At 45.9% G+C, this 12,633-nt stretch overlaps 1 protein-coding gene across 11 annotated transcripts in view; it reads right to left on the bottom strand.

Annotated features, from left to right (window-relative positions):
- ERBIN (erbb2 interacting protein) overlaps positions 1–6,953 on the bottom strand; it is a 115,977-nt gene extending 109,024 nt beyond the window's left edge. For all 11 annotated transcript variants that reach the window (XM_041764916.1, XM_041764917.1, XM_041764921.1 and 8 more), the window contains exon 1: positions 6,710–6,953. The gene's annotated coding sequence lies outside the window, so the exon portion shown is untranslated. The remainder of the gene's footprint in view (positions 1–6,709) is intronic.
- Positions 6,954–12,633: the final 5,680 nt, after the last annotated feature.

The following is a 12,633-nucleotide window of genomic DNA, read 5'->3' as shown; positions in this document are numbered from 1 at the left end:
GTACCCACTGCCCGCCCTCCCCTGCCCCACCACTGCTCACTCTCTCAAAAAACCAACAAAAAAATCAACTCCTGTGAAAAAGAGTTCCCAGAAACTCTATCCTCCCCACCAAATAAAGTAAGTGAAAAGAAGTGAAGACCAAATTGGTGAGCTAAAATACCAAGCCTCAGGATTCTTTCAGAATGTAATACAAGACACACACGCACACACAAAATCAAAGTAATGAAAGCTCCCTAAATCCCAACATCCAAGTTTTTAAAGTGCAAAGTGTGCTCCTAGGGCCTTAGAAGTCCTCAGATGTTTCAAAGAGTCTTCAAGATCAAAACGATTTTCATAATAATACTGAAACATCATTTGCCCTTTCCCATTATACTAACAGCAATGGTGCAAAAAAATGGTAGGTAAAATTGCTAACACCTTAGTGCAAAAGCACTGGCATCGAGCTATATGAGCATCACTGCATATTCCCAGATTTCCCCCCTTGAAGTTTTTATTCAAGTTCCAGCTAGTTAATGTACAAGTGAAATATGAATTTCAAGTGTAGAATTTAGCAATTCATCACTTACAACATCCAGTGTTCATCATAAGTGTCCTCCTTAATACCCATCACCTGTCTAACCCATCCCTGCTCCCCTCCCCTCCAGTAACCATCAGTTTGTTCTCTGTAGTCATTCCCAGATCTCTTTTTAAATGTCACTTTCACCTGATTTCTTTAATAAAACAGTATAAAATAGTTTTATTAAATCTGAACTCAATACTGTCTTTTTCACATTTAATGTGAAAGAATGGCGATGTTGAGGAAAAGCACCTCTGTAATTACTTCAAATGATGAGCTAACTTAACCTTTTTCTCATAAAACATCATTTTGACCTAAAAGAACAAATGACAAACTATGCTTGTAGACTTAGGAATTCGGGAGACCTTTTCTAAAAAATAAACCAAGTACACCTGCAACTTCAAGGAAAAAACACTAACAGTATTTGTTACCAATGATTAATATTTAAACCTCCTAGTGAAAATTTAGAAATGTGGAAAATGTTTGTCACTTTGAACTTGACAGCTTCACAATATTAAAGAGTTTTTTTGATGAAATTAGTGGTGATGGTAACAATTTTTTTCTTTTGTTTGCTACTACCTAAAGAAATGCATAAACATTTGGAAAACGTATAACTCAATGAACCAACATTTCAAACCACTATTATATGATGTCAGAAAATCATGAACAGGTAAAAGATTCATTCAAAGTGCAAAATAAACCAATGGATTACCAGGTAACAAGAATGAAAAATTCACTGATACAGTGTCCAATCTGACACCACAGCTATATATCCTTTAAGAAATTTTGGTGTGGTGGGCAGCCCGGGTGGCTCAGAGGTTTAGTGCCGCCTTTGGCCCAGGGCATGATCCTAGAGACCCAGGATCGAGTCCCACGTCAGGCTCTCTGCATAGAGCCTGCTTCTCCCTCTGCCTGTGTCTCTGCCTCTCTCTCTCTCTCTCTCTGTCTCTCATGAATAAATAAATCAAAACTTTAAAATAAATAAATAAATGTAGATATGAGAATTAAGCTGTTTCTATTTAACCAGACATAAAAGCCTTGGAAAAATATTCAACAATGTCCCTCTTTTTGCTAAGATTTGTTTTGAAAAATAGTTGTTTTGTTTATAACATGCAATGATTTATGTTTTTTTGAACAAACCAATTGATATTTAAAAATTTTGTAGTACAGGAAGTAAAATAAATATAATCCACATAAACCAAAGCTCTGTGGGAACGGTTCTTAGTAATTTTAAGAGTATAAAGGCATCCTAACACCAAAACGTTTGGAATAGTTGCCTTAGGTCTACTATTACTTGTAATTATATTATTATGCTATAAAGAGTAATTTTTCCTAAGGACAGATGAAATGTATAAGGCACACTGACCCAAAGCAAGTTGTCCAAGACTACTCTACTGCCTAAGTTATTCAGTGTTCTTTCCATTATCCTATTCCCTTCTGGGAACTTAAGGATGCTGTCACAGTGCCCTTCTCAACTCTTCTGGTACAGAAAAAAAGACCGGAAACCACTCAATACGTACAAAAGTAAATAGGTTCTGAATAAGGATGTCCATAGAGCTGACGTCCCCAGATGTTATTACACCCATTTTGATTACTTGTCCTTTTATTATTTTCTACTTTTTCTACTACATTCTATATACCTAAAATCATAGATATTCTCCACATAAAGTCTTTTATTAATTTTTAGATGATCTTTTCTATTGTCTTACACACTACCATTTCTTAAGCCTGGCAAGGCCTTCATTCAATAGTACCTGAAACAAAATTTCAAGTGACAAGAATAAAGTGAGTGACACAGTTCCACTGTGCTTATTTCATAAAAACGAAGGCAATTTCAAAATTTTAGGGACGTCGATAGAAAAGGCACCTACCTTGAGAGGTAGGACAGAAAGGAAAGTGACAAAACGAAGAAATATACAGAGAGATGTTTGTGTCAAAACCTTAAGAAGTCAAAAGCATAATAAAACAAGAAGGCATAGGGGTTTACAGAGAGTCTTATTAATAAAATTAGTATGTAAAAACCTGATCTTAACAGAAGTAATTCTGGGGATATTTAAACTTTTTTTTTTTTTATTTTTATTTATTTATTTATGATAGTCACACAGGAAGAGAGAGAGAGAGGCAGAGACACAGGCAGAGGGAGAAGGAGGCTCCATGCACCGGGAGCCCGACGTGGGATTCGATCCCGGGTCTCCAGGACCGCGCCCTGGGCCAAAGGCAGGTGCCAAACCGCTGCGCCACCCAGGGATCCCTCTGGGGATATTTAAAAAAAAAAAAAAAAAAGAGTTCAGGAAGCATAAATAAAAACAAAATATATTAATGAGTAGCAGCTTACAATACTGGCATGTAAACTGAGTGGAAATGCAAAAAAAATGGGTATTTATAATTAAATGGGGCATATAATTTTTTTCTATTTATGTTGTAAAGAGTCTTTTTAGGTGATGAGCATGGTCTCAAAGTTCAGAAAAGAAGGGAAGGGCAACATACAATCAAGAAACAACAGCTGACCATGGAGAAAATAGAGGAAGTAAATAAAGCAAACTATAAAAATAGGAAGCTAAAGAAATTAGAAGACAATGTCTAACAATAGTTAGATTCCTTTTTTACGATAGAAAACAGAGGCAAACGCTAAAGGTAAATCTGAAAAATGGGTGTAGTACGGTTCGAGTTAATGATGAAAGGCACCAAGAAAGAAACAAAAGATGCAGAGTCAATCAAAGAAAACTTGAAGGCAGAAGTGCTGAGCTCCTTCCTTACAAAATACAAAAGTATTATCAGGCATAATCCACATATATATTTCTATGGCAAAAGCAAACAGCATGCATGCAAAAACTGAGCAAACTATTTTGACCAGCAAAGCACAAGTACAATTTATGTTGTCAGGACAGAAAAAAATAAAGACCTCTTTAGAATCTACAACGCAGGTGTTCCCATGGGGGGAAAAAATCTAATAGGGAAATAGGCAAGAGAAAGAGTCAAAACAAAAACTTCAAGCAACAGTGCCTTTAAAAAGAATCTAGGTAGGTAGCCCTCACAAAAAAGAAACTACTTTGCTATCCAACATCACTAAAATTCTGCACAAACCCAAATATGTTACAAACACTGCCATAATCTATTTCTAAGACAAAACAGCTTAAACTCTTGATTATGTTCTCTATAAGCAATTATTTAAAATAAATGCTGAAACATGCACCTAACTTTCTGAAATTCTAAAGTGTTTCTTAAAGTAAGGTATTGTTTACTACCTTAGAGTTCAGTATCACTATCGCTAAAGGAGAGGAATTTATCAATTTAGAGATTTATCAATGATATATGTAAAATGTCTCTAACTACAGCTACCACTTCATTAAGAAATAGCATGCAATAAAAACTGGGTTTCCTTTTTTGAACCACCGACCGTAAGCTTTTCAGACACGAAAAGTTTGCAAATGCTCGATCTCAAACAGCAGGTGAACTTCATAACATAATATTTGAATTAATTAGCTGCTGGATTAAGTTTATCACCATTGAAAACTCCTAAGTACCTTCCGTAAATAGTGCCATTAAACATGTATTTTGTGCAATGTAAACAAAAGCTTTGGAAGTACTCTAGATTTACCAATTTAATCTAAAAAAACCCCATATGATGCTAAAAAGAATACCCAAAATGTAAAGCCACTTGAATATTCTGATTACGTCTTTCTTAACCTCTTTTCAAACCCCATGGTCACATTTTAAACAAGGCCTGAAAATATGTATAGTCTGACAATAATATAAAGCCTAAAATTGATTAAGTTAATCCGGTACTCAAGTAACAAAATTCTAAGTAAACCACAAAGTAAATTTTGCCTTGGTGGTACAAAAGGAAACAAAGGTTCTACAAAGGTGAACATTTCCCATTTGTAAAGTGTGCTGTCTCCATCTAAATACACTACTGATCCTTTAAAAAAAAAAAAATCAAGAACTTTATAAATGGACTTAAGCAGTCACTTTCAAGTGCTACCATACTTTTCACTTGTAAAATTTACTAATGCAGAGAAACATCTTCACAAAGTGATAATTCTTTATAAAAGACTTGCTCTATTAAGGCTCTGCTGCTCTGAGGCCAAGTATAAGCCATATAAGGAAACTGAAGTTCAATGCCATTTATTTTGTTCTGCTCTTTTAGATGCCCAAGAATAACCTCTTTCGTTGCTTAATATTACTTACCCAAGTCATAAAGCAGATCACCTATACGCTTTAAATTCCTTCATAAAGCTACTCTGACTTAACAGGAATGACTTGAAGGTCCACAATCTTACCAACACAAACAAACAATAAATTTCTAAAAATATCTCCAAGGACTACACTCTGAGGGGGGGGGGGGGATCACACAATATACAGTAAGAGTGGAAAGACTCTCATTTTGAAATGCAGTTCACCTAACAACAAACAAGCTGTGAAATAATTTGATCCTGCTCTTCAAAAGTTATCTTTTCTCTGAACTAAAGAATGCCAACTATTTTTCATAGGGTAGCACGAGCAAAGTAAATATTAATTTATAGTTAAGATATACCTACCAAAGGATGCCACACTTCTTTAACATTTATTCAAAAGCAAAGTATTAGGTTTCACCTACTTTACCAAAGTACTGAGAGAAAAAAAAAAAATTAAGACACACTAAAATACGGAATAAAAAAGCTATTTGTGTTTGCTGTGAGCAAAGTAGTTTTTTCTACAAAGACTACCGATTGGCTCAGAGGTGCTTATAACTCCGACTGGTGGGCTGTCTCTGGTGCTTCACTAATTCCTGCCCCCCATAGGAGGTCCCTGTGTCTTATTAGACAGAACCAGCCAAAACCTTGGGACCAAAACCTAAAACCTACAGAGACGTAAGGAAAGTACTATTCTAAAGGGACAGATGTTTGTTATAATCAATACGACTCCCACAACGATCCCTTTAAGCATTTCACTTCCCTCTCTATACATTCTGTTCTCAACTGCAGAGAAGTCTTAACAGATCAAACTACTCACGGCTGTATTTTTGTTTTTTGCTTTTTCTTTTTTCACTACAAGGCTGGGCGACCATAACGCTCACTCTCTCCTTCTCCTTCCTAGGTCAGTTAACAAGAAACATTGAGCAGAAAACTTGCTTTCGATTCATTGACCAAACAAGTATCATTAGGGCTGTAAATGTCTGAAAGGAGCCACTTAACTGGAGAAACAGATCACTCACCTAAAATGTACAAAAAACAACACAACACAACAGGGAAGACTCAGAAGGGCAAAGTCTGTGGATAAAAATCCAACCGAAGACGTTTCTAAAGGTTGCAACTAGAAAAACAGAATGAAGTAAAACAAAGTAAAATAAAATGAAATAAAGTAAAATAAAATAATAAAATAAAGACAGAATAAAAAATAATAAAGTAAAATAAAATAAAGGTAATAAAAAAGTAAAATAAAAGTGAAATAAAATAATCAAGTAAGATAAAATAAAAAATAACAAAGTAAAATAAAAAAGGTAATAAAGTAAAATAAAGGTAATAAAATAAAGTAAAATAAAATAATAAAGTAAAATAAAATAAAGGTAATAAAATAAAGTAAAATAAAATAAAGTAAAATTAAAGTAAATAAAAAATAAAGTAAAATTGAATAAATAAATAAAATAAAGTAAAATTAAATCAATAAAATAAAATAAATAAAGTAAATAAAATAAATAAAATAAAATAAAATAAAATAAAATAAAATAAAATAAAATAAATAAACTAAACAGAATCCAGGCAGAAGTCCCACGGGCGGGGGGCGCCCCGGCTGCGGCAGCCATCTCCACGCCGTAAGGCCGTCGCGGCAGGGCCCTAACTTTCCCCCCAACACACAAGTTGCCAGGTTCAGCGACTTCCCCGATGCAGAAGTGCACACACGCGTCGTACGGGTTTGGGGAAGTCGGCGCTGCGGAGCGGGGCGCCACAGAGGACCTGCCGCGCCGGGTCTCGGGGTCTCGGGGTCTCGGGGTCTCCGGCCCCGGTCCCGGTCCCGCCGCTCCGCCGCCGGCGCCGCCTCCCGCCCGACCGGGCTCGGGGCTGGCGCGGGGCTGGCTCGGGGCTGGCGCGGGGCTGGCGCGGGGCTGGCGCGGGGGGCGCGGGGGACCCGGGAGCTCCGGGCTCCGGCTCGGGCGCTGCGGCGGGAGCTAGTTACCTGTCGGGGCGCCGCTCAGGGCCGCTCCCCCGCCGCTCCGCCCGCCATGCTCCGCTCCCTCCCGGGGCGCCCGGGCCGCGGCCGAGCGGATGTGCGGCGGCCGGGGCGGCGGGCCCGGGCGGCGGCGGGGGCGGGGCGGCGCTCCGGGGCCGCGGGGCAGGGCCGTCCCAGCCCGACCGGGATCTCCGCCGAGCAGGAAAAAAAAAAAAAAAAAAAAAAAAAAAACTTTTCACTCGTGACACCGCCCGGAATCGCGGCGCGCAAGTGCGCCCCCGCGGCGGCGGGCCCGGGCCGGGGGCCGGGGGCCGGGGGCCGGGGTGCAGGGGGGCGCGGGGGGCGCGGGGCGCGCGGCGCGGGGTCCCGGCCGCGCTAGGCCTCCGGCTCCGGGTTATTGTCTCGACAGCGCCCGCCGCGCCCTCCGCCCGCCGCCGCCCGGGGCCGCCGCCGAGGGGCCGGGCGAGCTCGCGGGCGGCCCCCTCCCCGCCCCGCCCCTCCCGTCCCCGGGCGCCGTCCGTCCGTCCGTCCCTCCGTCCGTCCCTCTGGGCGCAGGCGGGCCGGCCCTCGAGCCGCGCTCTCCTCCGTCTCCCGGCTTCCCGCCGCCGGCCCCTCGCTCCCCGGCTCGCTCTTCCTCCGGGCGGCCGCGGCGGGGGCGCCCCGGGCGGCGCAGGGGGGGCGGGGGGCGGGGCGCGGGGTCCTCTCGGGCTGGCGGGGCCGCGGCGGGGGCTGAGGCTGCGTCCCGCGCCGCCGCGCCACCTTCGCTCGGGCTAGCGAGCCTGCGAGGGGCGGGAGGCGGCGGGAGGAGGAGCAGGGAGCCGGGCGGCGGGGAGTGCCGGCCTCGCAGGCCGCGCGCAGCAGCAGCGCCACCGCCACCGCCCCGGCGGGCAGGGGGAGAGACCGCGCGCGGCGGCAGGGGCGGGGCAGGGGCAGGGGCGGGGCGGGGCGCCTCCCGCGGGCTTCGCCCCCCGCCCACGCCGGGCCGGAGGCCTGCGCGAGCCAGTCCCGGCGCGCGGGGGCGGCGGGGGCGGGGGGGCGCGGGAGGGGCGCGCAGGGGGGGCGCGGGAGGGGCGCGCAGGGGGCGCGCGGGAGGGGCGCGCGGGGGGAGCGCGCAGGGGGGGCGCGGGAGGGGCGCGCAGGGGGGGCGCGGGGGGAGCGCGCAGGGGGGGCGCGGGAGGGGCGCGCAGGGGGGGCGCGGGGGGAGCGCCCGGCGGCCGGGCTGCCGTGCGAGGCCCAGCTGAGCCGGGACCCCAGCTCCTCCGCGCCGCCGGGGCCTGAGCCCCCCGCCCTCCAAGCCGCCTCGGCCCGGGCCCACGACCGTGCCGGGGCGCGGGGTTCAGGTCCCGCCGCGCCCCGCGGGCTGCAGGGAGCCCCGCGCGGCCCTCCCACTTCCTCTGAGGGCTCGTCGCGCTGCAGGAACCCGCAGCGGCGGCCGGGGCAGCTTCCCACGCCGGCCCCTGCGGCCCGCGGGCTCCTCCGAGTCTCGGCCTCGCACGCGCGAGGAGACAAAGCTGGCGCTGGGGCGGGGGCGGGGGCGGGGGCGGGGGCGGGGGAGGGCCCGCGGAGCGGCCTCCAGACCGCGCCTTTGTTCCGGGGCGCGCCGGGCACGCTCCGAACGCGACGTGGGCCCCCAGCCCCCCGGTCCCGGCGCCGCAGCCCCGCATCGCGCCGCGCCGGCCGCGCTCACCCAGCCTGGCGCGGTTTGCGTTCACTGCGGAGCGAGACTCCTAAGCGTTCCACCAACACATATGGCAGAGAGCGCTGCAACCACAACATCGCACAGTTTTTTGCAGTCGCTGCCTTAAATGTGTGAACAGACAGGACGGCCTTGTTCTGGAGCAGCAGCGTGAGATGCGGAACGAGCCGTTCCCCGCCCCCAGCCTAGCGGCGCGGAACCCTCGCGGGGCGCCGGTCAGCCGCTGGGCCCCCCACGCCCTTGCTTCAGCTCTTCCGCCTGCGTTCCAGAGATAATCATTTATTGCCAAGTTTGAATAAAGAACCGTATGCCCCGTGGATAATGTTTGGCTTGCATCCAAAGGAAGGAGTTCATAAAGTCCATCGAGGAACTGATTGTTCACCGAGGTGAGCTGGACGCGAGCGAAAACGCTTGAAATCACCCCAGAGGTGGTCAGGACCTCCTGGTTAGTGTCACAGCGTTTCCGCTACTTGCAGAGCTGCTGGAATGAACGCAGGCAGTTCTTTGGGGCAAGAGCAGAAGTTGAAGGTTCCCAAATAGCACCAGGGTGCTCAGGCTGACTCAGTCCTGCACTGGAGGTGGGAGAGCGTTGAACTAGGCTTGGAAACGAAATGACAGCCAGGTGTAATAGTAACCGACACCGAACCAGTGAAGTCACGTGACTATGAATCTTAGCCATTGCCTAAAATCTTGAGGTTGGTGTATTGTTTAACTGCTAGTTTTAATCTCACAAAAAGGATTGCCTGCTCCCCTTGCAAAAACTGGCTTCTTCGGTCTGACCAAACTCAGTAGCATAGCCCTGAGCTGGAAGGGTCACCCTAGTGAAGCAGCCCCAGGATGGAGTGTCTCCCCATACCAGCTGCAATCTGGAATTCCAATATTGTATCTAGTCTCAGGTTACTTCAAGACCCCTTTATTTATTTAAGATTTTATTTATTCATGAGAGACACAATGAGAGAGGCAGCGGGAGAAGCAGGCTCCACGTAGGGAAGGAACCCAATGTGGGACTCGATCAGCGGTCTCCAGGATCACACCCCAGGCTGAAGGCAGGCGCTAAACCGCTGAGCCACCCAGAGATTCCTCAAGACCCCTTTAAATGTGGCATCATAGATTCCCAAACCTAAATAACAGGACCAGACCAGTCCCTAGGTTAGGACCTGTACTGACCCTGGCCTTATCCCCCCACACACACCATCTCCCTCCTTGGGGAACTCCTCCTTGGGGACCCATCGGCTGATTACCACTTAGGCTGGAAAACTTTCTCTAACCAAAACCCCTCCTCCAGCTCACCTAAAATTTTGCTGCTGGAGTTTAATCCCTTTGAGTAGTTTATTTCCCTAGAACAAAGCTGTAATCCTGGGAAAGGTAATATTTAAGCCTTATTAGTCATTTATACCTAATTCATCAGATTGTTTCCCCAAAGCAGCTTTTGATGGCAGGGAATATAAAGATAGCATATGCCGATGCTGTCAAAATAGGAGCGGGAAGGGCAGCCCAGGTGGCTCAGCGGTTTGGGCCGCCTTCAGCCCAGGGCCTGATCCTGGAGACCCGGGATCGAGTCCCACGTCGGGCTCCATGCATGAGGCCTGCTTCTCCCTCTGCCTGTGTCTTGGCCTCTCTCTGTGTGTCTCTCATGAATAAATGAATAAGATATTTAAAAAATAATAAAAAAATGTGGTTGCATTCTTTGGGGAAATATATGGAGAGAAGTACAGACAATAAAGTGCCTCCCCCATTTGATTGTTAAATGAGTCCCATGTGGGGCAAGAATGAGCCCCAAAGCACTGACTTTAAGAGGCCGGAAGCCAGGATACACTTAGCAATATTACCTATTTTGACAAATATTCTTTCATGATGCCTTTGCAAAGTATCTTCAGCAGGAATTGTGTCTGTGCTCATACAGAAGGGTGGAATGACAGCTGTATGATCAGGGTATCCAATAATCAGGAATAACGATTCATCTTTGTTATTCATCACTGACTACTCAGTTCTAACTCACATGAGCACCACATACAGATAGAGCCAAATCTTCCATTTGTTCTTTTATTATAAGGCACTCTCTTGTTCTGTGCTTTACAGATTAGTTTCCTTTGAAAATCCTCCCACAGTTCAACTAAGATGGACTTAACATTTCAATTATGATTAAAAGGAGAACTAAAACCCCACCTTCAACAAGCCTAACTGTGCTTCTGTAATGATTAACTGAACTCCAGGACCACCAACTGACCGTAGAGAGAAAGCTAATAACTTTGTTGATACTATTACTTCATCTTCCCCCATTGTGATTCTCTAAATAATTCTCTGTGAAAGGCAGGGAATTCTTTGGGATTCTGCTTCCCAATGGCTGGGCTCAGGAGAGGAATTACTATCTGCTAGCAATAAGCCACATATCCGAAGGAAAGTCTTAAGCATTCCAGGGAATGCACACAGCGTCCATTGTGGGGGGGGGGGGGGGGAGTCTCAGGAAAGAGCCTATCTACTGTTTTTAAAAGGGTCCCCTGTGAAGGCCAAGCAACTGCACAGAAGCACTATGAAAATCAAGTAAGCAGAGGGCAAAGGAAGGTTCAGGATGATCACTCTTCTTTTTTCTTTCTTTTTTTTTTTTTTAAGATTTATTTATTTATTTATGATAGAGAGAGAGAGGCAGAGACACAGGAGGAGGGAGAAGCAGGCCCCATGCTGGGAGCCCAATGCGGGGACTCCATCCCGGGACTCCAGGATCACGCCCTGGGCCAGAAGCAGGCACTAAACCGCTGGCGCAGCGGTTTGGCGCCTGCCTTTGGCCCAGGGTGCGATCCTGGAGACCCGGGATCGAATCCCACATCGGGCTCCCGGTGCATGGAGCCTGCTTCTCCCTCTGCCTGTGTCTCTGCCTCTCTCTCTCTCTCCCTGTGTGACTATCATAAATAAATAAATATTTAAAAAAAAAAAAAAAAAAAAAAACCGCTGAGCCATCCAGGGATCCCTTCTTTTTTCTTTCTTTCTCAACACCTAGTAAAGAATTGTTTACCTAAAACCAAAGTCTTTATCATGTAGTATTAGGAGAAAATTAATCTGCAGGCTAGAATAGTTTTTTTTTTTAAAGTCCAGAAGCATTAGATCAAAATGCATTATAACACATATTTTTAGTAAGGATCGACTTCCCTAGTTTCACTTCCATCTTAGCCCCTCGACAGAGAGAGGGCAGGAGGTTAGGGCAGCAAATGTGTGGGAAAGGGGCACTTGGGTTCAAAAGAGGCCACACATGCAGGAACCAAAATTAATAATACTTTGGGAATGGAATCATCCCTCCCAGAGCATGCCTTTTTGATATATTTTCAATAATATTTTTCAAGACAGAGGTAAGTCTGCCTCTCGTGAAAAGCTTTAAAAGGTTTCAGGTTTTTTGCCCTAGTATATGCTTGATCATCTTTCTTCCCCCATCCCATGCATTTTGTACTCATCAGGGTTAAATTTCTTTCAGATGTCTCATGAATTTTTTTAAAGTAAGAGAGAAAATAAAGAATGCATGGTGATTATTTGTGTGATCTCTGAAACAAGACAGCTTGAATTAGAAACTTGGCTACGGAGTGACCTTGGGCAAGTTCCTGAACATCTATAAACACAAACTTGAGCTTCCTCATCTCTGCAGTGGGGACTATAATACTAACTGCCTCTTAGATTATTAGGAGGACGGCAGAGGACAATGCCCATAAGCTGCCTAGTACAGTGCTTGGCCCATAAAAGTGTGATTATTAGTAATTCAGTTTATTTTTTTATTTTTTTAAATTTCTTTATCAATGAGAGACAGAGAGAGAGAGAGAGGCAAGACACAGGCAGAGGGAGAAGCAGGCTCCATGCAGGGAGCCCGATGCGGGACTCAATCCCAGGTCTCCAGGATCAAGCCCTGGGCCAAAGGCAGGCACCAAACCGCTGAGCCACCCAGGGATCCCCAACCCCAGTAATTCAGTTTAAAAGGCACTGATAATATGTACCACGCTTCCATCATTTCTAAGATGACCATATAATGTCATCATTATTTTTTTAATGTATTATTAAAACTAGAATACTTTTGAGAGGAAGTGCAGACGTTAATAACAAGTATGCAGAGACAACAAATGTAAAACCACAACTGTCCTGAACCAACTAAAACAAATAGTTGCCCTAATCATTTCCAATTTTACTACTTCCTTCTGATCGTTTCCCCTCTCCTATCTTCCCTGCGATGAATCATACCCTGTGTCAATCATATTAC

Source organism: Vulpes lagopus, chromosome 8 (genome assembly GCF_018345385.1).
Source record: "Vulpes lagopus strain Blue_001 chromosome 8, ASM1834538v1, whole genome shotgun sequence".
Classification (NCBI taxonomy): Eukaryota; Metazoa; Chordata; class Mammalia; order Carnivora; family Canidae; genus Vulpes; species Vulpes lagopus.
This window is presented reverse-complemented; position numbering and strand designations above follow the sequence as displayed.